This window comes from Octopus bimaculoides, chromosome 1, assembly GCF_046866305.1.
Source record: "Octopus bimaculoides isolate indiv1 chromosome 1, ASM4686630v1, whole genome shotgun sequence".
NCBI classification, from domain to species: domain Eukaryota; kingdom Metazoa; phylum Mollusca; class Cephalopoda; order Octopoda; family Octopodidae; genus Octopus; species Octopus bimaculoides.
The window spans coordinates 21,094,469-21,120,440 of record NC_142928.1 but is presented as its reverse complement, the minus strand read 5'-3'; the positions used below and the strand labels follow the sequence as shown (position 1 = coordinate 21,120,440).

Genomic DNA, 25,972 nt, shown 5'->3' with positions numbered 1-25,972 from the left:
TTTGGTCTTTATTTTTCACAGACTCCTTCTACATGAATTATTTGAGCTTTTCACCCAACTATCATTCTTCATATGTATTACATGTCTGTACCATCAGTCTTCTCACTTCAACACAATTGAAAATATCTCTGATGCTCAGGTTTTCTCCTACCACATTTGTTCTCTGTTCTTCATGCATGCTGACATTACACATCCATCTAGGCAGGTTCATATTTCTGTCCTACCTCAGCATATTCTCCACATTCAGCAGCCATATCTTGCTCTCATGCAAAATTGTACTTCACAGACAAACACTATATAGTCAGCCCTTCATGTGAAGTGAGAAGCCTTTGTTATTGTTTAGACCCAGGTCAGCTCTGATCAAACAGGCCTATGGCCAAAAAACACATTCGCCTTAATTATTCCATCTTTTACTGAAACACAATGCATCTAGGACTACATTATCCAGTTTTCTTTTTATACAAAGAGACTAAAGGATATGATTTGAGAAAGATTTGGTTGCTATTTCTAACAGGTTGAGCAATCATGTAGAGGCTTCCTTGTTGATGTCTTTGCTCGTATTCCACCATGAAAGCATATTTGGGCTTCTCGACAAAATGTATGATCTTTGTAAACAAATAGCTCATCCAAATTGTGTCATTTGTTTCCATTTCTCTGTGTAACCATGTCTAGGCTGTTCATTCTTTGAACAGCTTAGACTGGAGACTATTGTCTTGCTTGGAACAGGTAAAGGTTAGTATCAGGAAGGGTATCTAGTTATAGAAAAATCTGCTTCAACATAGTCTCATCTGACCAACACAGAATGGAAAAGTGGACATTAAAATGACAATGACGATGATGAGGAAATGATGATATACATGTATATATATAAATATGATCCACTGAAGAAGCCTTTGTTGTTAACAGAGGTAATATCCCTTTGAATATTTTCCACCCCACTTTACCATCTTTACTCTGTTACTATGCTTTGGAATGGAACACCCACCTCCCTTGTTTATCAGGTCACCTGGGTAACAGACAATTTCAATAATTTCTAATTGCCTTCAAGGTAATTAAGAGAATTTTATTTTCTTGCATGTTGCAACTGTTAGCTACTTGTATGCATCTATTGATTATGGAATATTTTTTATCTCTCAGCTTGCCTGAGATGTCACTGCACCTTATGTATACCCCATTCTTTGCACTGAGAGTATAGAGTTCCTACCTACCTCTTTTCTGCATTATAGACATTACTATTTCCCAGTAAATAATAGTGTATTGCTTACTTTTCTGCAAATGAGAACTTCCATCTTTACTAAATTGACATTTAGGCGCCTTGATTCTAGATCTTGCTTCCAGATTTTGAATTTTGCTTCTTATATTTCAAAGGATTTAGCTATTAAAACTGTATTGTTGATATTGATGATGGTGATGATGATGATGATGATCATCATCATCGTTTAACGTCCGCTTTCCATGCTAGCATGGGTTGGACGATTTGACTGAGGACTGGTGAAACCAGATGGCTACACCAGGCTCCAATCTGATTTGGCAGAGTTTCTACAGCTGGATGCCCTTCCTAACGCCAACCACTCAGAGAGTGTAGTGGGTGCTTTTATGTGCCACCGGCATGAAGGCCAGTCAGGCGGTACTGGCAACGGCCATGCTCAAAATGGTGTATTTTACGTGCCACCCGCACAAGAGCCAGTCCAGGGGCACTGGCAATGATCTCGCTTGAAAATCCTTACACATATAATGGTGATGATGATGATTATGAAGATGGTGATATTGATGGTGATGATAACAAGTGATGGTGATATGGTAATGGTAAAGATGATGGCAATGATAGTAGTATTGATTGTGATGAGTGACAATACAAAACATGATAGCTGAAGATATGTTTTCATCCTTACTGGTTCACACTTGTATGTCTGTATAAAAATGGTGTGATATACTCACATGTAACATCCTGGAGTGGACAGTTTAAATTAGTGCACAGTTCTTATCCATTATTTCAATGGATTGGATTAGTATTGAATATATGATGTCAGCATTGTTGTTTAGCCCCAAGTCAGCTTTGACTAAGTGGGCCAATGATCTAAGACATTCTGGCTGTGACTACTTCATGATTTTAGGAGTATGTAGAACTACATTACCTCAAATGGTATTTCCTAGTTTAAGATGGTGATGAAAATTTGGTTGTTACTTTTAGCAGGTCAAGTGACTATGTAGAGACTTCTGCATAGGGCTTGAGTGGCAGTGATGTTTAAACTATTAGCATTAGTCTTTAATCCTCAAATACTGTTACTCAGATATAGATTCTAGTTTTTTCCCTTTCTGAGGTTTATTGTTTGATGCGCCTTAGCTAAGACTTGAACCCATGTTCCATAACAGGGGTTTATCATTTTCGCTTTTAGTTCATATTTCATTTCATGTTATTATTTAGCCCCAATCAACATTGAAAGAATAGATCTATGATGAAAGGCATTCCAGCCATGACAACTCCATCTTTTTGAGGAATAGTGTATTCTGGTGTACATTATCCAATATGCTCCTTTTTTTCTTAAGATAGTAGAGTATGGATTGAAGGCAATTTGGCCGTCATTTATGACAAGCTGAGCAACAGATGCCCTCTTGTTGGGTCATATAGATGTCTCCCCATCAACACAACGTTTTTATATTAAATGGTGTGATATTTAGAAACATAATGTCTTTGAGGTTAGATGTTGGACTTCTGACTTCTAGCTTTACTATAGTTAATGCATTATGGCCATGTGTGAGCCACATCTATATACTCCCTGCCTTAGTAGTTTGAAGGCTGACTACATGTTCCATTCCTATTTCACAACTGAATAACTAACAGTAATGGACAGTAGATGTGAAACTCCTCCTCCTCCTGCCGCTGCCACCACCACCATTTAACGTCCATTTTCCATGCTGGCATGGGTTGGACTATTAAACTGAAACCAACAATTCAGAGAGCTGTGCTGAGCTCCAATGTCTGCTTTGGCATGGTTTCAATAAGTAGATGCTCTTCCTAACATCTTCCACTTTACAGAGTGTACCAGGTGCAGTATTTCATGGCACCGGCATCTGCAGCGAAGTCATCAAGTAACTCACAAAACAAGACCTCTCAACTGAGTAGGTGTGTGGTATTGAGGGAGATGGCTATATTCCAGATCCTGAAAGGCTAAAGCAGAAACAGGTGTCTTACTGCCAAGCAGATACATGACTTACCCAGCTGGAAAGAGAGACAGAGATGATGAGGGCACACCCTCAAGGTACAAGGTGAATATAAGACAGAGAATAAAGACAGAGGATTAGAAAGAGTGAGTGGGAAGGTAAGTTTGCAAGGGTGTGAAAGAAGCGTGACAGATGGCTAGAATTTGGGATAGAAGTGAAGTCAGTGAATGGGAGATGTAGGTGGAAGTATGGTCAATGGAGAATAACAGTTAGAAGGGAGAATGAAGGAAATAGGAGAGAGCTGTGGGTGGTGGGTGGAATTTAAAAGTACATTATCTATGAAACTTAGGTTAGTTAAAATATGTTTGTAACATATTTTAACTTTTAAAGGCGAATTCATTGCAGTCACCAGGGAGAAAAAAATTCTCTCTTAGGGTAAAAGTTGTAAAACACCATATCTGCCCAGTGCTGCCTCCGGATCTTTTTTAAAACGGGGGCCACATTTTTCATTAACGAAACACTTTGAAAATTGGAACACTGGTAGAATGTGTCATATAAAACATCTTTTTCTCTTAGTCTTCTTAAAAAAAAAAGAAATCCATAAATTATTCCATGTTAAAGTTGTCGTATTTCTGTAATTTCAACCAATCACTGACGTCCATTCAGCCGATATACATTAAGTGCCGACTACATAAACAAACGATTCTGAAACAATTAACCCTAACCCTAACCCTAACTCTAACCCTAACCCTAGGGTTAGGGTTAGGGTTAGGGTTAAAGCAAATTTAAAATGAAAAAAGCAAATAAAACGAAGGTATGGAGATTAAATACGCTTTACATCGCTTAATGAGCCAAAGGAGTAAATGTAAACAACTGAATACTTGTCAGTGATTGGTTGAAATTATCGAAATAAGACAATTTTTTACATGAAATAAATTCGAATACAAAAATATTTTTCTGTTCTATAACACAAAATAGATAAGTATACGAAGTTTGAAAGTCTTTCGGTACCAAAAACACTACGTAAAACATTAATGAAAAATGTGGCCCCCATTTTAAAAAAGATCCCTGCCTCCTATTAACACATATTTCTGGCTCTTTAGCCTTCCTTAATGGGGAAATACCGAAGAGAGATAACCTTAGGCAGATTCAAAGCTGTAGTTTTAACTAAAAGACAGTTAATGTCAGTGACTGAGTTGTGCTATTGGATATCCTGGTCAGGATAAATATACCAATGTCAGCATCAAACAGTAATTAGGAATAAATGGACTTTGTTCTTTCTAAGGTGACAGTGTGATTTGAGAAAATTTAACTGCTATTTCTTGCTGGTTGAGGCTTCCTTGTGAGCTCATGGATCAATGATTGTAAAATGGTGGAGGAAAGAAACTATTTTTCTTCTCTGAGTCAATGATAGTAATATGTTCGTTTGGTGGGAATAAACTAAGAAACGGTATGTGTGTACCAAAGTGTGCAATCTCAGTAACGTCAGCAACAATCATCAATGATAGACAGAAGTCAGGTTTCTTTCTTATTTTACTTTTTTTTTTATGTATTTTTAATAACAGAAATCATGACACTTGGTTTATTTTCTTCCAGTGACTGTGTTTGGCTATAGCTATGTGTGTGTATGTGCATGTACGAACATGTGGTTGTATGAATATGTGTGTATGAGTGAATATGTGTAAGAATGAGTGTGTGTGTGCGTGCGTGCGTGTTTCAAACATTCCTTTAATACCATTGTCATGATGCTGGCTTTGAAGACAAAGACTTTCACATCAATTTGCTGGAAAGAGAGCAGGAATTGTGCTGGAATCAAAGTACTTGAGATTAACTGGCTTTTAGATGAAAGCAAGGTGTGGTAAGAAAGAACGACTAAAGTCAATAGAATAGTAAATAGTTTGGAAGATATTTCTCTATATTTTAAATCTTAAGAATGTTAAAACCAACACAGTTCTCATGTCTATTCCACCATCTTACAACTGTTTATAAAGATTGTATATCCAGCAATTACTTCATCGTAAACTTCTGTCTGGTGTCACCCCATACATACAGCCAACTTTGTGTATCTTATTTCCTACAATATAAAGAAGTGTATATGTTAATATAAGTACAATAGCTATAGTATCAGCTCTACCTTTATTATATATCACATTTTGTGAGCAATAGCATTGTTAGTTACTGGCTTCAATGAGCCAATCACTGCTTTATGACATTTATGGTGTCAGGAGTGACAAGGAAGTGTTGTGCAACTTGGGTGGAACAAATATCACAAGGTACTCTTGTTCGAAAGCACTTGTTTTTCAGTTTTCTTGTTAATATTAATATCTATCAGTGAATGATGTACACATTGCTTTTCACCCATTGGCTTCACATCGAAGCACAAGTTAGGCTTTTTGTAGTAATGTTTTATGGCTGGCTGTCCTTGAGATGAACCCTTTCAGTTAACCTTTACAACACACAGGATTATGCTATACACACACACACACACTCTCACAGACACCCACACAAACACATGTATATGCACAGTAGCAGACTGGGTCTAAAAATATTGGTTGCCACGAGACTAAGGGGGCCCACCCGTAACTATAATGCTATCATTTAATTTTTGTTTTTTGTTAAAAGTATTCTTTTCAACTGTCTACAAACACAGCCAGGCTGAAATAATGCATTCTTCCAGGAGTGAATAAAAGATTCTCAAACTTGAGGGGATGGGCTCCTTAGATACTAACATGGGCCCCCATATATGGATTCTAATGGCACAGAGGCCCACTTGCCATTGTATATGCATATATAGGGAGGTTTTCTCACGATTTCTTCCTACTAACTTCCACTCAAGATTATAACAAGATACTTGCCTCAGAATTCCACATATTGAGACTGAATCTGGAACCATATGGTTGTGAAGCAACTCCTTAATTACAGAGCTACACCTGTACCTATTGTTGTTGCTTAATCTCAGGTCAGCCTAGATCAAACAAACATGATTAAAGGGGCTCCAGCCTTTGCTAACCAGTCTTCTTTTATATCTATATATGGTTATAGATCATGGCTTTTGTATCTATATACAATACTGATTTCAAATTTTGGCACAAGGCCAGCAATTTTGGAAAAGGAGCTAAGTTGATTAAATCGATCCCAGTGCTCAACTGGTACTTACTTTATTGACCTCTGAGCGGACAAAAGGTGAAGCTGACTTTGGCAGAATTTGAACTCAGAACATAAAGATGGACAAATTACTATTAAGCATTTTGTTTGGCATGCTCATGGTTCTGCCAGCTCACTACCTTATATCTATACACAACTATATACAATATTACTCTACTCTTTTACTTGTTTCAGTCATTTGACTGTGGCCATGCTGGAGCACCGCCTTTTAGTCAAGCAAATTGACCCTACGACTTATTCTTTGTAAGCCTAGTACTTATTCTATCGGTCTCTTTTGCCGAATCGCTAAGTTACGGGGACGTAAACACACCAGCATTGGTTGTCAAGTGATGTTAGCGGGGACAAACACAGATACACATACATATATATGAATATATACGACGGGCTTCTTTCAGTTTCTGTCAACCAAATCCACTCACAAGGCTTTGGTCGGCCCGAGGTTATAGTAGAAGACACTTGCTCAAGGTACCACGCAGTGGGACTGAATCCAGAACCATGTGGTTGGTAAGCAAGCTACTTACCACACAGCTGCTCCTGATCAAAAAAAGAAACAAAAACAGCAGGATATAATTTGAGGGAGATTTGGTTGCTATTGCTAGTGTGTAAAGCAACTACATAGCTCTTCATATATTTCACTCTGTCTAAAGAAAATAATTTATGGCAATCTCATTAGAATTTAATTGCATTTCAGAGATGAATGGATCAACAGGTAACAAGAAAGAAATAGTTTGTATACTCAGTGATATCATACATGTCTTGCTTGAGTGAGTGGTAGGATAAAGAACTAATAAAATTCACTGAGAGAGTGTATTAATAAATTAGTTTTGAAAATAGAATGAGTCAGTTTCAACATTTCATTAAATATAATTTTGTATTGAAGTATTAAACATCAAATTGACATGTTATCTTCTCTCTGACAAATTAATAACTAGGCTAAGTGTTATATATCTAAATATTTGTTGTGTTGTAGTTGTTGTTCTTTAACCCCAGGTTTAGCTCTGATCAAGCAGACTTATGATCAAAAACATTCCAACATGAACTTTCTATCTGCTTAGGAGTATCAAAGATTCTATTATTTAATGCGTATCTCTCCTTTTTAATTCAGTAGGGCTTTAGGGTGCTATTCGATAGAAATTCAGTCACTATTCTTTGCAGGTTTGGCTATGCGGTTAAGATACTTGCTTCCCAACCTTGTGGTCTTGGGTTTAGTTCCACTGCATGGTATCTGAGTCATGCAGTTCTCATGTTCTGTGATTTTATTGAGACACATGTCTCAAAACATTCCCCCTTTTCCACTCCCTACCCATCCCCACTGTCACTTCTGTGGTTTTCAAGTGACAAGTGACCATTCCTAAAGCATGGTAACAACTTGTAAACTCGTTTTTTTGCTTATGGCAGCATTCTTGTAAGCTGTTTGAAGCATGACAACTGTTTTGGCTGCCACTTCCCCCAGCAGAAAACAGAATTTCATGTAAGCATGTTGTTCTTTTGTTTCAGCCATTGCAAAAATCAAGGAACAGGGGAGAAGCACTGCAAAACAAAGACGCACCACATGGCAATAAGACCACGTCAACTGCTGCTGGTTGGCAGACTGATACCTGAGGTTCACATCAAGTAGCTTCTAGCAGCTGAGGCTTGACCTACAGTGGATCTGTCCCACAGAGAATGTTTCCAGTTACTTCTGGGTACTATCTTGTATGCTTACATGCCTATACATGTGTGTGTTTTTATAGGTGTATATTTATATATATGTGTGTCTATGTGTGCAAGGACAGAAACAGAAAGTAAGAGGTTTGCCGATGTCTTACAGAGTGAGAATTAGAAGTGTGAAGTGTTTGGATTACAAGATAGTGTGTCAGACAGAATTGAGATATGGGAGAGAATTGTATATAGATAGATAATAGCATGCCTACACTTAGAGATTCTGAGAAGAAAGAAGCATGAAAGTCTTACTATGAAAGGTTATTAAATGTGTTATCATCAGCTTGGAGAAGGCCTTTGATGGAGTCCCTCACTCAGCAATTTGGAAATCTCTAATGAAACAAGGAACAGATGAATTGCCTGTGAAAGAAAAACAACGTACAAGGGTGCTGTTATTGAGGTGAGAGTTAGCTACGGGTACAGTGATGAATTTTAAATACATGTAGAAGGATATCTAGGTCCTTGTTCATAATTTTCCTCCAGGTCATAACAGAGGAGTTTAAGGTCAGCTGCTCTTGGAAACTACTACATGCTGATGATCTCAACCTTGTTCTGTTTAGCTTTGCTGTGTGCATTCATGAATTTTATTCTAGATTTTTATAACTCTAATAAACCCCACATGATGTTTTCGGGGTCCAATAGCAAAGCTCCCAGGCTATACTTTTCCATTTAGCCATATCTGATGATTGCTGAACTTACCTCTCCACATCTGGCATGAAACTATTTAGTAATATATTGCTAATAAACCATTTTTTCTTTTCTGCTATGCTACATTTTGTGTGAGAGAAGATGAATATTTCCAATTATCAAAGACCTTTGTGATTTATCACTAAGGAATTATTTCATTTTATTTAAAACCTTTTTTATATATATTCAGCCCACTTTTATAGATTTAAAAAAATTCTTTCTCTCCCCACTCAAATATACACACATTTGTCAATGATAGTAATAGGCAACAGCTTTTATAGTTGACATGTTGAATCCTATTTCAATTCACAATAGAAACTCCTTCTTTAATTAATTTATCCTGTGACTGAATTATCCAGTGTTCCTGTGACTCAAGGAAAGAATACTCTGAGACAATTTCTCTATTACTGTTTTTAGAACTAGATGAAGGCTTAGCACTTATCAATTTTACAGCAGAGAACTATGCAACACTAGGATTCTTACTTACATCTTGATGGACTCCATCATTGAGAACTAATAATTTCTTATCAGATCAACATAGTGACAGTGACTGATTATAAACCATTAGCACCATTTCTTTTTAACCCTTCAGCATTTAATCTAGCCATTTCTGGTCCAAATATTCCACCTGTTTTATGTTAAAGCTGACCAGATCCAACCCCCCCACACCTACCCTACAATGTCATTCTAAAAATATACAATCACATCATAGCAATATTGAAGCTACAAGAGAATGCCTGATTAATTCAAAACAATGTGTATAAATAAGCAATAAATTGGACAAAGAAATCTGAATACTTAAGGGCTACTGGATTTAGTATGGAGATAAAAGTCTACCAAAGTTTGGTTCTCAGTTCCTTCCTATTCCTCAAAGTCCTCCAAGCCATAACAGAGGAATTTTAGGCTACTTACTTTTGGGAAATACTGTAAGATGACAACCTTGTTCGAATAGTAGAATCTTTTATAGAACTTGTAAAAAAATTCTAGGTGCGAAGGCACAATCTAAATTAAAGGCCTAAAAGTTAACTTAACAAAGATCAAAGTTTGAGTAAGCAGAAAAAAAAGACAAGACTTTCCTCATTCAGGAAAATGGCCCTGCTCAATATGTAGGAAAACTGTAGGCATAAAGCCACCACTGCTAGCTCAAATACACCCCACCCACTCAGTTGAGGGGCATTTTTCCTCTTCTTTTTTCATCTTGCAAGTTGCTTGGTGATCTCATTAGTGTTGGTGATCTCATTAGCACCCATGACAACCCATGGTTGATATGATGAAAGGCATCTAGCCATAGAAGCCACATCAAAGTTGACATTGGAACTCAACACAGCCCTGTGACTCATTTGATCCTGTCAAACCGTCCGACCCATACCAGCATGGAAAATGGATGGTAAATGATAATGACAATGATGATGATGATGATTTTTAGGAAGAGCATAGTTTTTCCAAGGATATATCTTGCCTGAGAACTGAGAAAACTTTTGGCTATCCGGCATCTTAAGATGCTGGCAGTGTTTACAACTTATTGCTGTTAAGAACCAATACAGAAACAAGCTGAATGTCATAGCAACTTAAGTTATAGTCTAACAGGAATTCAACAATGTATTAAAGACTTTGTAGCTAGCAAGCAATGTCAAGTGATAAATAAATTTTATGCTAAAAATATCTTACATCCTTGAAATTTCAATAATTTAAAAAAACTATTTCTTGTTCTGTTAATTTTGTTTTAATCACGTTTTTCACTTTTTATATTTATATTATCTTTTACTTGTTTCAGTCACTGGATTGTATTCATACTGAGGTACCATCTTGAAAGGTTCCGTCAAACAAATCAATTCTAGTACTTGTATTTTTTAAAGCCTGGTACTTATTGCATTGATCTCTTTTGCTGGACCCCTAAGTTATGGGGATGTAAGCAAACCAACAGATCTATCTCCAAGCAGTCAACTAAAGATGAAATTAACTACTTATAAAATGAACAACAAAACTTCAACTTGAAGTACTTTTTTTTCTGTATTATAAATGGTAAAACAAGGCCATTTTAACTGTTATTTTCCTTTGTCATTCATTCCACGAATTTTTCAACAAATCCATTACTCCTTTGGTGATATTTAGCAATTGAACTTTAAGTCTCAACCAAAGCATGACATATAAACAACTATGTATAACTGTTACACACACAATCATCATCATCTATTGTCCATGTTCCATGCTGGCATGAATTAGGTGGTTTGACAGAGTCTGATGTATCTAAGGACTGCATTGAGCTCCAATGTTTGCTTTGGAATGGTTTTTATGGCTGGATGCCCTTCCTAATGCTAACTACTTTACAACATGGATGGAACTGCAATCACCTTTGAAATCCGTGTTGCTTATTTTTTGATTTTAATCACCTATCCTTTTGGGATGCGTTATTCGGGTGCCTACGCATAAGTACCATATTCAACCTTGAATCTATATCTAAACCGTATATATATATATATATATATATATATATATATATATATATATATATATATATATACATATATATATCATTTCTAGAAAAACATAAATCCAGAGAAGAAGCACACTCTAAGAAGTAGAGCAGTCTACATTTTTTCTTGGTGAAGGCCTGTTTATGTTGTTACCTTGGGTTTCCATCCATAAAGGGTTTTACTTTATGGCATATCGTCAGGCCCCCAAGACCTGTTGGCTTAAGACCTTTTTAAAATATGGAGGGGAAAAGTCTGGATTATCTCCCTTTGCTGATGGCTATTGACTTCCGGGCGTACCACCATCATTCAGCTATGAGGGTAAACAATAGGGGATTATCTCCCTATCATGTTAGCTATCAACTTTCAACAGGTCTTAGGGTCTGACAATATGCCATAAAGTTAAAGCCTTTATGGACGGGAAACCTAGGGTAACTCCATAAACTGGCCTTCACCAGGAGATATATATATATATAAATATGTACTAGATTGAGCCAAAAGTTTTTAAAGATTTTTACTGATGATTTTTGGTAACTTGCATCTTCATGTTATATCATTAATTTGATACAACTTGTCCAATTGTAGTTAAACAGTTTATTTTTTTATTTTCATATATGACATAAAAACATTGATTATTCTTGTTTTACAGATTTGAATAGTGAAAAAATTGCAATTAGAGCCATTTTACACTACTTGCAGTAAAAATGACTGAGTCTAAGGGTAGCAGCAAAAGAAATGAATAATGTGGAAGGCCCAAAAACTGTCAATGAGTTGAAATGCTGTTTGATTTTTCTTTTCAGCGTTGAATGTTCACCATCCCATTTCCATTGCACACACGCACACATACCTCCCTTCTACATACACACACACATACTCAGAGAGAGCTAAAACACTGATTTTTTGTTCACCCCTTCCTTCCTTATTCATTTACCACCTCTTCTTTTCTCCATTGCTATTACTTTCTCTCACTCTCTCTCAGTCAGGGCTATTACTCTCACTACTTCTATACCAAATTACTATTTTCTCTCCTCTCCCTTCACTTACACTACTCTTTCTCCTACTCCGTCCTACTCCTACCCTGAGATTTTGGACAAATATATATATATATATATATAATAATTTTCCAGAGGATGTAGCAACCGTTACCAATATAGCATAAGAACTTACCTTAGGGGATCATTAACTAGATTCCTTAAGGGTCGTTCTCACAGTTTATATTTATATATTTATATTATTTTGAATATGAAAATTTAAAGTTAAAAACCTTATCATCATCATCATCATCGTTTAACGTCCGCTTTCCATGCTAGCATGGGTTGGACGACTTGACTGAGGACTGGTGAAACCGGATGGCAACACCAGGCTCTAATCTAAATTTGGCAGAGTTTCTACAGCTGGATGCCCTTCCTAACGCCAACCACTCAGAGAGTATATATATATATATATATATACAAATATATAAAAACACTATGCTCATTATTATATCAGATGTGTATGCATATGTATGTACATATATATATATGTATATATATATTTATATACATACATACATACACACACACACACATAAATATATATATCATCATTTAACATCCACTTTCTATGCCAGCATGGGTTGGACAGTTTGATCAGAGCTGGCAAACCGGGGAGTGGCACCAGACTCTAATCTCATTTCTATGGCTGGATGCCCTTCTTATTGCCAACCATTTCACAGAGTGAACTGGGTGCTTTTATGTGGCACCACACAGGAGCTGTTATGTGGCCCCTCATGGATGCTTTTATATGGCACCACCACAAGTGCTCTTCACCACCAAAGGAAACAGTCTTAAATGCTTCTGCTACAGAGTACAGGTCTTCTTGAGGTATACACACACACAAGAAAAGGCTTAACATATTTATTTGTGCATCAAATAAATAAATATGTAAAGCCCATTATTTATGTCTTTTCTTGTATATCACTCTGTAATATTAACTGAGTAATGCAACCATAGATTTACAAAGTCAACTGATGATGGACTTCGACTTCAGATCTTGCTTAAGGATTACCTGGAGTTCTATACCAATCTAAAAGCCTTTTCTTAGCATAGTGTATTTGTATTACTTTTAACAGAGAGCTTAAGAAATATTTTGCCTGGATTAATAATCCCTTATTAATAACTCTTTATATATATTTATATATACAGGGTGTCCCAAAAGTCCCTGATGGGTTTCAATTATTAATAACTTCCTTAATTTTACAAGTAAATGCATGAAATTTTGATACAATATAAAAGACATAATGGAAATTAATATGCACAAGTCAAATTTTGCAACACCACTACATCAAAGCACTACTGTAGCAACTGCATTGTTTCTCGCAGTATGAGCAGTCGCTCCATCTTGCTGGAACCATGTTTGAGATCTACTTTGAATGGCCTTCACAATCTCCAAACTTGACTAGCCCAGATTTTTCTTGTGGGTATACCTGAAAGAGAGGGTTTATGTCAACAAACCGGAGACCTTGGTGCAACTGAAGGAGAACAAAAATAGAGAAATCAGAGAATTTGAATTTATGTGACATGAGCATAATTTCATCAGAGAAAAAAGGTGTACCTTGGGATGTTATATGTGAACCTATCAATTCATTTCAGCAGACGAAATTTGTAATTAAATAATTGAGCATTAATTGAAATGGCTGAAAGCGAAGATGACCAATTTGTTAATAATAAATAATTGTTAACTTTCTTATCTCTATTTTCTTCTCTTCTTTTAACTGGATATAAACTATATGCTTAATACATACCTATTGTTTTAAAGGAATTTCATTCCCCAACAATACTAGGTATTGAACCAGTATTTCCTTGGATGCAACCATCCCTTCGCAAGGTTAACATATCCTCTAATTAAATTTATATATATATATATATATATATATATATATGTGCAATATACCCCCTGACACTGCACATGTAACTGTTGGTGAAGGTTCAGAAAGTCAGTTTGACAATAGACAATCAAGTATCAAGTCAATATAGTTGAATTTACAACAAAATGCTATGCTTCACTTTGACAAAAATAACTTTTATTCACACATAGTTAACATTAGCACCTGTAAGATAGTAGTAACCTTTGTCTACTTCAATGTATTCACCCACACACTGTTACCATGAATACAACAGTAGTCAAATGGAATGGGAGTGCTATTGTGTGGACATTATGTGGAACACATGACGAGGGAACTCCTATATGGGACAAATAACTACCAAATCTCTCTTAAACCACACCTTACTGTATTAAGAAAATGGGGAGAATATATTCTATAATGCAGTAGAGATATCTTTAGTTATTCATGGGCCTGAGTTCTATTGGAATGAAGTGGATTGCAATCCTATCAGAATAAGATGAAATTAATCCTCAACAAGGGGGTTCATGGGGTCTTGGATTTCCTAGGCCCTAGTGTCGCAGCAACTATAACATGTACCCTAAGACGGTATTAAGTCCAGGGTACCCTATTTCTGAAAGATAAAAAATATATAAAATAAAGATGTAAATAAAAGATAAAACTGGGTGGATCATGGCTTGAATACCTTTAACTGTTGGTTTGATCCATCAAGGATGACCTAAACAACAACCACCTTTACTCATTTGTTCAATTATTCAATCTGGAAAAATGGGTTAGGATCCATAACTTTGTTGCCTAAACAGGAGACAAAGGGGTAACTGAACTGTTTTCCTTTAACAGGTTTAGTGGTTGATGGGAAATCAAACCACAGGAGTTATTTTTCTGTGATGTATGTATAAGCATGTCAACACTTCTAACTGGAGTTATTTACTGCTCCTCAAACCACTATCAAAACACAAAACATTTTGACATCTTCAGAGCTGCATCTAGGAAAACTGCCACTTACGTTTTCATTGCTGGTGACGTCAATTACCCCGAGATTGATTGGGAAACCTTTATTTGGCTGCAAAGTGCAAATGATTTCCTTGATTTAGTGCTGGATTCAAGCTGTCCCAAGAAGTCACTTCCCTCACAAGAGGTGATAACACTTTGGATCTGCTCTTTAGCATTACTCCTGAAATGGTTATCAATTTCATACCGAGAAACTTTTGGACTAATCTGATCATGCTATGATCATAACCAATCTGTTTCTTACAACTAGAAACAAAAACCATCACCACCTCCAAACTGCTCACTTTGACTGGAACAAAGCAAACTGGAACTGTTACAATACCAAAACTGGCTTGATTTTATGATTCCAGAGATGGCAATACTGCACTTTAGAGCATCTTCAATTCAATCTGGGCTGCATGTGAAGCATTAGTACCATGCAATTGCTGTAAAAATCTCAAAAGTGTGATTTGGTACACTGCAGTAGTCCAACTTGCCAGGGAAGAATGCTGTAATGCTGAACAAGAATACAGACTATATAGAACAGAGGATAATAGAAGAAGGTGCCATAGATCATCTAACACTCTCAAGTAGGTGACTAAAAAGGCAGTGCTTGAGTTTGAATTACATAGAGCAACCAACTCAAAGTGATCTGTAAATACGTATGTTTGAAACAGAGGCCTCACTCTCCAGTTGACCCTTTTCACAATCCCCACACAGGTCAGATTATTGATGATTCCTAAGAGTGTGCAGAACTTATCACTGAATGATATGCTGCATTTTTACTGTTGAAAATCCCAATGTACCATTTTCATCACCTCTGACAGTAAATTCTAGAACATCTGTGGAATTTACACCTGAAATACTGTGACACCATCTCAAGAATAAGTACAACTATGCCTCTCCTGGTTTTGATGGTGTTACTTACCTTCTCAAATATGGCAGGCTATTTCTTTTGCATCATCTTTCATTCTCCTCCCAATTCTGCCTTAACTGTGTTGCACCAGAGCAATTGAAAATTGCCAGTGTCATCACCTTGTTCAAAAAAGGGTGATAATACATCACTTGTCAACTACTGTCCAGTCGGTCTTACTAGCTGCATCATCAAATTGATGGATTCCTGTGTTAGAGAAACACTGTAGAACTTCTGAAACTCTCACAACCTTATTTGACCCTTACAATTTTGATTTCTCCATAACTCTAGCTGATGTGGCCAACTCCTTGAGTTTCTTGAAGACATCAATCAAATCACTGATGGTGGCTCATGGATGGATGTTATTTATCTTGACTTTTCTAAAGCCTTTAATTCTGTGCCACACAAATGACCTAAGATAAAACTCTTTGCAGTGGGTGTGAGAGATGATCTTTATAACTGGCTGAAGTCCTTCATTCTCAGTCGAAGAGGGGTTGTGACGGTTTGAGAATGGCATTCTGCATCCTATGAGATAGCATCTGGTGTACCATAGGGATCTGTTCTTGGACCCCTGTTGTTTGTTGCATATATTAATGACATAGATGACAACTTGAAGAATGTTACAGTGTTGAAATATGCAGATAACATCAAGCTGTACCTGGAGATAAAAAGAACAAATCCTAAATGCCATAGATCTTTCCGACAATCAGACCTGGACACAATGCAGCAATGGATTACTGACTAACAACTCAAGCTGGCAGTGGACAAGTGCAACCATACATTTTGAGAGGAAAAATCTAGTTTTTACATACTCCCTCCACAACACCAATCTTAAGAAGTCTGCTAGTGAATGTGACCTGGGTGTTGTGGCCAACAGCGATTTGCATTGGACAAACCACATTTCTAAAATTGTCAAGAAAGCCAAGGGGATCTTAGGGTTACTCAGTAAGACCTTTGTCAGCTGCTCTCCAGTTATTTATTTAAAGCTGTATATGACTATGTTACATCCACACTCAGAGTTTGCATCACCAGTCTGGAAACCCTGTCTTGCTCAGCATATGAATCTTCTTGAAACTGTTCAGAAACTTGCAGCCAGTTGAATACCCACTATCAGGCATCTACCATATTCTGAACATTTTGCTTTCTTGCATATGGACACATTAAAGCTCTGCTGTCTAGCATCTGACTTGGTAGAAACACACAAGATTATCAACCATCTTTCCAGCAACAACCGTGGGAACCTTTGGAATTCCATGTGTCTAACACCCATAGTTATGCTTACAAAATCAGAAAACAGTACAGTGCCCATGACTTTTGAAAGGAATTTTTTCAAGTTCAGAATGGCTGAAGCATGGAATAAACTACACACATCACTTGTTAGCTGTCAGGACACCACACTCTTCAAAACTTTCATGCTTCCTGAAATTTACCAACACTGCATGTGATGTTCCTTTTTTTATGACTCATTCACTGTTCACTTTCCTGTCTTTTTGTGCATTATTCTCTGCACTGTACATACATTTTTGGCTACTTTTCTGAATAGTTATAGTGTTTGTGAGCACTAAATACAATAAGCTTATTATTATCATTATTATTATACAAGACATTCAACCAACTACCTACATGCTGATCAGAAGTAACCTGTGACTCTACAACAACGTAACCTCATAGATCTATATTATTAGTTTTGTTGAGAGTAAAAGTTTATGTGATTCTTTTAAGTTTAAACAACATTAAAGCAGTTCATCACGATTTGACATGTGATAGCATTGATATGTTAATGAATAGTTTCAGCTTTTTCTCACACTCTCTTTGTCTCTTCTATCTCTCTCTCCTGTTTGTTGTATTTAAGTTGATCTGTCACTAGTATAAAGCAACAACTGCATTAATTATATGACTTATGGAAGTACCTGGCATTGCTCGGGTAGTGAACATGCAGAAATAGTTATTTGTTAAACTAAAATGATTTAACTTATCACAAGATTTTTATGAGGGTCAGCTGAAAAGTTCAGAGGCTGGTCAAGATACTATCCTGGAATGTGACCAAATGAGGTTTATTTTTCAACATAGTCCCCCTTGTGGTCCACACACTTTTTCCATCAGTATTGTATTGCTTGGGTCCCATTGGTGAAGAAGCTTTCATCCTGGTGGTTAAAAAAAGTCATCAACAGCAGATACGACATCATCATCATTGTGATACTGGTTCCCAGCCAAGTGTCTTCTCATGTTGGGGAACAGATGATTGTCAGATGGGGGCCAAACCAAGAGAATAGGATGGGTGATCAATCAGTTCAAAGCCACAGTCATGCACAACAGCCATTGAAACCAAGGACTTGTGTACCTGAGCATTTTCCAGATGAAACAAGACCGTTTTTGTCAGTTTTTCTGGGAATTTGGTCTTGATAGCCTTTTGTAACTGCCTCAGCAATTTGACATGTTACTCTTTATCGATAGTGTGGCCCTTTTGAAGAGAGTCGATAAACACAATGCTTTCTATGTCTGAAAAAAACTGAGGCCATCACCTTCCCTGCAGATAAAATGACCATGGCCTTCTTAAAAGCAGGTGAAGAGGGGTGTTTTCACTGCATGGATTGTCTCTTTGTTTATGGCTCAAAGAGATTAAGCCAGCCCTGATCCTGGGTTAGAAAACATTCAAAGAAACCAGATGGATCTGTTTAAATGCCAGATTTTCCTGTGATGTGATCATCCTGGTGTACTTTTGAACAGGTGTCAGAAGACACGACACTCACTGAGCTAAGTTCATTGTGCAGAATATCCTCAACTCTCTCACAGAATATGCAAATAGCATTAGCTATTTGTTTTATAGTCATAATAAAGATATCTCAGATATGGAAAGCCTTTGACTCTGTACCCATATGTGGATGCTAGAAGCCCTTCGACTTGCTAAAATTCCAGAATGCATAATCAAAGCCATATCTCACCTGATTCATCATCTTGGGCCACTATATTGAAATAAATAAAAGGAGTGATTGTATTAACACTGATAAAATGCAATATTGCAGAGGAGACAACCTCTCTGTGAGGGTATTCATACTTTCAGTAAACCCTTTGCCATTTATGTCGAAGAAGTCTGAGGGGTATTTCATTGGTTCACAGGGAGGCAGAAATACCAAAATTACACATTGCTTCCTTGCGGATGACTTGAAACTGTATGTCAGGAATATGCATGAAATAAAAAAGAGCTTTGACCTGGTTATAACATTCTCAAAGGATATGGGGCTGTAGTTTGGTCAGGATAAATATTCCTGTATGGTTTATGGTTCTGAAATGAGGGAGAACTCAAGAAACATTTCTAGTTTGATAACTGTGAATATATGCCCAAAAGATTTGCATGATTCTTCTGCAACAAATCATCAGGATGCGTGCATATCAGCAGAAGACCTCACTATGATCATGTTGAATATAGAAATCAGTTTAAATGGTTCAATGCAGCCAGCATCTCTCTTACACTTTCCTTTAATATATATATTATTTATTTATGCTCCCTTTTCAAGCCTAGCCAGGCTCATGGGCCTGGTTTCCTGGTTTCTGTGGCGTATGTGTTCCCCCCAGCTGGATGGGACGCCAGTCCATCACAGCATTACTCAAGAAACAGGAAGAAAGAGTGAGAGAAAGTTGGGGCGAAAGAGTACAACAGGGGTTGCCACCACACCCTGCCGGAGCCTCGTGGAGCTTTAGCTCAATAAACACACACAACGCGCGGTCTGGGAATTGAAACCGTGATCCTACGACCGTGAGTACTCTGCCCTAACCACTGGGTCATTGCGCCTCTTTAATATATATAAGCAGAACACAAACACTGCACTGTTTTTAAAACTTTCATTCCTAAGACAGTACATGAACTTTTTCTCATTTCAGCACAATTTTGCATTTCTGAACACTAAATATGTACAAAATCTTATTTGCTACATGTCTTTTTTGTTTCTGTATTTTGTATTTTAATACTTGTCTTGACTGATGTATTATTACCAGTTAGAATTTTACAATTTAGATTTTACTCAAATGTATATGTGCTGTTCTTTATCTTGTGACACTTATTTTTCGCACACAATTTTGTGCAAGTTTTATTAATGTTGACGTTTTGTGGCCCTGTAAATTTCAGCAATTAACATTCTGCACGACACCTTATTCTACACCTCCATTTCATTTCTCTGTGTAATTTATTTTATGTCTTTCTTTTCCCAGTTTTACCCATTATAACATCCACATGACATATCATTGTTCTTTGGCATTGCAATGATTTTGCTACCATTTTATTTTTGTTTGCTTCTTCACTGTTGGGTAAGTACTGTAACAGAGCTTAGAATTGAAACTGTGTTAGCCCAGTAATGAGAAATAGACCACAGCACATCAGATGACTTGCCTTGTATTCTAACCAATCATGTTTCAGCTACAATCATTCAAACGTATGTTTTCTAGTGGAATAGAAAGGTATGAACATACATTCATAATCTAGATATCTCAGATATGGAAAGCCTTTCCACTCTGTACCCACACATGGAAGCTAAAAGTCTTTGACTTCCTAAAGTTCCAGAATGCATAATCAAAGTTATATTTGACCTGACTCTCTATCCTGGACCCCACCTTAAAGTTAAGTACAAGAAGCGATAGTATTATCATTGATAAAATGCAATATCAAAAAGGAGAAGACAGTCTCTCTGTGATAGTGTTCATACTTTCAGTAAACCCCTTATCATTTATGCTGAGGAAGTATCCCATTAGTTCACAGGGAGACAAAAGTATCAAAATTACAGTTTCTTTGTGGATGACCTGAAACTGTCTGCCAGGAATATGTATGAAATGAAAATGATCCTTGAAGTGGTTACATTTGCAAAGGATATAGGGTTGAAGTTTGATAAGGGCAAATGTTCTTATATGGTTCTGAAATGAGGGAAAACTGTAAACTAGACTAGCAACATCTCCATTAATAATTTAACTGTTTCTCCTATATCTGATAAGGAATGTTAAAGGCACCTAGGGGTAATTGAAAGCATCTTGTCATTTGAAGGCATGTAAATAAAGTCATTCTTATCTCGAGTTGCAATTGGGTACCACCAGCAGATTCCTCATTCTTAACACATGTTGTCACAACCTCTCTGTTGCCACATCTAGCCTCTGTCACAGATAACGTGAAAAAGTGGGAAGCTTTTCTTCTCACTCGCTGATGTGATATCATCTCTCTCCCTTTCCAGTCTTCCTCCCATGACATGTTCCCCGCTCAAAAGATCACAGATCCCCTGTTCTGTCTCATAATCGCCCATCCACCTGGATGGGGGTGGGAGGGCGATGTTCTCTTTGAGATTGTAGGGTCATAGGGTTGCCTTGCCCCTCCTCTTCATCATCAGAAGAGCTAATCACCCTTTGAATATCCAGGACGGGATGCAGCATTCCATCCACTGATACATTATTCAGACTACGGATCATGGTCACCTTTCCAAGAACACCGCATTCAGCACTTCTGTAACTTTGGCAGCAGTCTCTGCCCTGATTTTTCTCCATATAGCCATTCACCCTGGTCCACAGTCGACCAATGAAAGGTACACCTTTCCCCAATAGTGCATTACGTCAATGGCTAACCTCTTCCAGTCTTCCTCTACCTGAATCTTTCTTGACTGTCCTAGCCAAAAACAATGTCCTGTCGACCCCCATATGGTGCATGTTGTGCAGCCTTCTTAGTTCTGTGCCCTTCAGCTGACAAACTACTGCTATCCCACTCGGAACATCCTCTACTGTTTCCAACCAATGCTTCATCCATTTACAGGTAGAGATTCAGTGCACTGCTTTCTAAGTACAATGGCATAAAGCTAGCCACATCTATTTCCTGCAGCTTTGCCACGAGACTCACCTTCTTCATCCAGACCACTAGATTGCCTTCCCCAGTGAACGGTCTCAACACATCACTACCGATTCTGATTTTTATAGCCATCACAAAAATAAATAAATAAATAAAAATAAAATGAAGAACAAGAGCAAGAGAAAAATATAAAAAAATCCACTTCTCGGACGTATCTTCATAGCTGATAACAACGTGCCGAAATAGCATGTGGTTTGAAGGCATGCAAACAAAATTATTCTTACCTCGACTGGCAATCAGGTATTTCCGGCAAATTGTTCAATTCTTAAAATGTCTTGTCACAACCTCTCTTTCACCACGTCTTGCCTCTGTCGAAGATAGCATGAAAACGAGAGAAACTTTTCTTGTTTCTTGCCGACGTAACGTCATCTCTCCCCCACTTCCGGCCTTCCTCTACTACACATCTTACGATAGTACTTGTAACTTACGTTTTCTAGTGGAATTTCCATGATTTTCCCGCCAAAAGATGTTTATAGATATAGAAGCAAGAGTTAATAAAAGAGAAGCATGAGCGTTTCGTGTGAAGATTGGTTTTGTTGTTGGTCGCTGCTCGACTTTGGGTTAAAAGGAATTGTTTGTCCATGAAGATATACTTGTAGGAAAGTGGTTATACACCATTAGGTGTACACCGCTTCCGTACATTAAATTTCTAGAAGATACAACGGAACGCAGATTCTGAACAACATAACAATATTTATTTACAGTGGAATTCAGTAGCTCGTCGCCCTCGGTTACTGAGACGCCTTCTGAATGATTTTCGTGGTTATTTGTGAAGCTCTGGTGCTGACATGTGAGAGAGCTCTGTTGGACGTCTTGGCTCGACGGAGATCAGCCAACGAAGAGACTGAGAAAAGGCGCCAAAGCTGGGTGTCGAACTCTACGCATGCGCATGAGACTCTTCCTGTATTCCTTCCGGAACTAGTCCCTGCGCATGCGTGGATAAAACTCCGGACATTGAACATATAACAGTCGTCTGCTATAAGTTGTCACTACATACTTTTCTCACCACCCAAAACACGAAGTTATGGCTGTGTAAGTTTTAGTCAAAACGCAACATGTTCTTGTCTCTTTACTGGTAAACACTGATACAGTAAACTTTTTAAACATTGTAAAATTTTGTCTATAAATAAATGGCCATAAGATCTAAAATAGACTTGGTTTTATATGTGAAGCAGCATACAGCCAAATTCAGCCCTACCGATCATTCAACATCCAATTTATCAAGTTACACGTTCCTGCTTACCCACTTGTTCCTGATGTAAACTGAATGAGTTGTACAGAGTATTGTCCAGTGAAAAACTGCAACTGCGAAAAGCGAAAAGCTTCAGTGACAGTGTTGAGCTCACATTTGTTCAAAGCATAGTAAACTAGAGTGTGTAAGAGATCCGCAAGAAGATAAGTTACCTGGACGCGCTGCTTGGCCCTGGGCGAAAAACAAATCGTTCGCCATGAACATGTAATTTTCCCACATCTCACAACATGAATAAGTAACTGTCAAATTCCTAGTAAAAAAAAAGCCATATACAGTAATCCCTCGCCATATCGCGGGCGGTTCACCTATCGCAGTCTATTTAAACTTACGTTAATTCCTCTGTGGTGTTGTTTTGAATTTATAATAAAGTTAATATGTACAAATTATAAAAATAATAAAAAAAAATACAGTACAGTACTGTTTCTACTTCGCGGATTTCCACCTATCGCGGGGTATTTTGGAACGTAACACCTGCGATAGTCGAGGGATTACTGTAATTTATTTCTATATCTGTACTGGTAAGCAATAAAACAGCCTTCAGTAAGTACAACTATAAATATTGTAAAGTAATGCGTAAATAAATGGTCTCATAAAAAAAAATTTCAAGATAGTTTGGGTTATTTTCGAGGAACAACACAGAACCAAATTCAACTTCACTAATCATTCATCACTCCAGCTAACAAGTCTTGCTACATATCCAATTCTGATAATGTATTGTCTTTCTGACACGGCGTTATTAATTTAAGTGATGACTGTGTTTTTTTCTATAAGATCTTTCGCCATCTTGGCATGTTTTCTTTAAAAAAACTTTTTGTGTCGAAGCCAATCATTTCCTAAAACCTTACATGCCCTTACTCGAGCCATGACCTCGTCATGTAATCAACCATATAAGTACGAGCTTTGTTTAAGGGCTTAGATTTTATAGGAGAAGTATATATTGAATCGACATCGTGCTATTTTATCTTCTTTGTTGGGATGAAAAACAATCCCATAGAATTTAAATAAGAACACAAACGACATAATTTATTACCACAAAGAATTACACTCTTTCGTTTCTGGAATTCTTTGTTCTCGTAGTTTATCAATAAAATGTCAATTTATCGTTGAATCAATGAATATTGGAAATGCATATGCTATAATATAAAATTAAAATAAGGATTTCTCAATAAAATGAAAGGAATCAGGTGCGTATTTTATATCGTTTGATAAAGATCCACATATTTATAAAATGACAGAAAGCACAGCTTTAATACAAAAAAGTAACAAAAAAAAATCATAACATAACCTACTTCTTTTTGACATTGTAAATACTATTAAATTTACTTCTTTAAAATAATTCTATCTGCTTTAAAAATTTATCTTTAAAAAATGATTTTGGTGAAGGTAAAACGCATGTACACCACCCATTTCCGGTTTCTTTTTTTTCAGAATTTTTTTTCGGATTTCTGTTTTCGATTTAGGAGAATACAATTCTGCCCCAAAATTACGCTTCAAAATTTTAATTTCCCCCATCCCACTCCAATTTCTTAATTTCTAACTTTTTTTCGAATTTTTTTACAATCCACGTTGAAAATACAGAGATTACGAATCTGGGAATTTTTTTTTCCTTTAGATTTTAATTTTTCCTAAAGAAACACTCAATGTCACTTCCCCCACCTCGTCCACCCATCACCTCCCCGCTTTCAAAAGGTTAAAAACTCTGAATGTTTCACTTTCGTCTGATGTTTCACGCATGCATAGAATTCTACTGAAATAGCAGACTTCAAAAATATCAGACCACCACCAGAAAACCTGACATGCTAGAAAAAAAAGTTAAACGACATTATTTCTGGTAAAACTTCCCCGCTTTCAAAAAAGCTAAAAGTGAAACATTCGGAGGTGATGGGTGGGGGTTGGGGAAGGATGTTGGAGTGTTTATTTAAGAAACATTTTTTGAAAATCCTTAAAGATTCGTAATCTCTATTTTTCTATGTGGATTTTAAAAAAAGATTAATATCTAGTTTAACACCCGGCTACCGCCCCCACCAAAATCTAATAGGTTGTAAAAAAATGTGTAGCAAACGAATCTGAAAACTAAAACTTGCGCAAACGAACCCGGTGGGTGAGGAGAGGACTTTAGGAAAATTCACACCATCCGATTTTTTCTGTCATAACTTTCAGGAAAATGGATATCTTTAAATGAAACTTTATATAAATACCTTTCAAACAGCATAGATTACGATTATGAAAGAAATTCGTGAGGAAAATTTTTTCCGAAGGAGTGGGGAGAGAAGTTTAAAAAAACGGAGTTTCGGATCAGGAAGACTACATCAGTTCATTTTTTTTACTCCCCCATTCCCACTTCGGACCGATTTTGGCCAATTCTTTGCTCTTCAAACCTATGGGAGGAGCCTTTTCGGTAAAAAAAAAAAAAATTGTAAATATTTTCAGAGGGAAAAGTAGCTGTCGTTTCTAGCACATCCCAAGAAACCCTCCTCGTATCTTTCTCACCCTCGCATGCATTGATGGTTTTCAATATTTTTCTCCCCACAGGGCGGCGAGCGGCAGAATCGATAGTACGCCGGGCGAAATGCTTAGCGGTATTTCGTCTGCCGTTACGTTGTGAGTTCAAATTCCGCCGAGGTCGACTTTGCCTTTCATCCTTTCGGGGTCAATTAAATATGTACCAGTTACGCACTGGAGTCGATGTAATCGACCTAATCCCTTTATCTGTCCTTGTGTGTTCCACTTATGTTTAGCCCTCTGTGGGCAATAAAGAAATAAATATTTTTCTCCCCATAAACACATTTATGCCACAAAAAAAAAAAAGATAAAATTTCTAAACCGTTTTTTCTTAAAACGATGCTCCCCATCATTTCGAAGGGTGTGGTGAAAA

General features: G+C 37.1%; 1 long non-coding RNA gene across 1 annotated transcript; it reads right to left on the bottom strand.

The window, feature by feature from the left end:
* Positions 1-4,586: 4,586 nt before the first annotated feature.
* LOC128247024 (uncharacterized) lies at positions 4,587-24,088 on the bottom strand. Its single transcript, XR_008263434.2, has 3 exons — positions 22,070-24,088; positions 8,281-8,388; positions 4,587-5,236 (listed from the first exon to the last, which is right to left on the bottom strand). It is a non-coding gene; the product is annotated as an uncharacterized LOC128247024 (long non-coding RNA).
* Positions 24,089-25,972: the final 1,884 nt, after the last annotated feature.